The sequence below is a fragment of the Bison bison genome, unplaced genomic scaffold (assembly GCF_000754665.1).
Source record: "Bison bison bison isolate TAMUID 2011002044 unplaced genomic scaffold, Bison_UMD1.0 scf7180017864369, whole genome shotgun sequence".
Lineage (NCBI taxonomy): Eukaryota > Metazoa > Chordata > Mammalia > Artiodactyla > Bovidae > Bison > Bison bison.
The window spans coordinates 4,633,387-4,634,163 of NW_011494941.1; the positions used below are offsets into that span (position 1 = coordinate 4,633,387).

A 777-nucleotide genomic window follows, 5' to 3' on the forward strand; every position below is an offset into this window, starting at 1 on the left:
TGGAGGTTAATTACTTTACAATATTGTATTGGTTTTGCCATACATCAACATGAATCCACCACAGGTATACACGTGTTCCCCATCCTGAACCCCCTTTCCTCCTCCCTCCCCACACCATCCCTCTGGGTCGTCCCGCTAGAAGCAGTTGAAAAGAGGTTTGAGTTTGACTTAATGGCTGCAGGGCTCCAGAGCGAGGTGGCGGGGGAGGAAGATTTACTTGAGGGAAGAGAAAGGATTTGCCCTTTCGGAAAGAGCCACTCTTTTCTGGCTCTGTTGGTGGGGTGGTTTGGGATGGTTCAGGTGGTTTGGAATAGTTCGGAGTGTTTTGTTGAGGTGGTTCCCGCTGCCACTTCTGGGATACCAGTGCGTAGGCACTTGAGATTTGGCCTCTTAGTGGGTACCGGGTGCTGACTGAAAACAGTTGATCCTTTTTCATCCTTTCTCTTCCTTGGCATGCGAGGGGGCCGAGGGGGACGAACGACCGAGGCTCTCTCACGCTTTATTCAGATTCTTCAAACTGAAAATCCTATTAACTAGCAAGGTTTGTTGTAACACTTTTTGAGATGTAAACTTTGATTTGGAGGCATCTGATTGTAACCGGCGTTAGTCAAATAAAGCGCAGCTAAGCTGTTGGTGTTGTAAATATGCTTTCCAGCAGCTCAGTTGGTAAAGAATCCACCTGCAGTGCTGGAGACCTCAGCTCAATTCCTGGGTCGGGAAGATCCACTGGAGAAGGGATACTCCAGTATTCTTGGGCTTCCCTGGTGGCTCAGCTGG

The 777-nt window shown here is 49.0% G+C and overlaps 1 protein-coding gene across 1 annotated transcript in view; it reads left to right on the top strand.

The window, feature by feature from the left end:
• NHS (Nance-Horan syndrome (congenital cataracts and dental anomalies)) overlaps positions 1-777 on the top strand; it is a 78,163-nt gene that overhangs the window by 76,729 nt on the left and 657 nt on the right. The gene's annotated exons all lie outside the window — the stretch shown is intronic.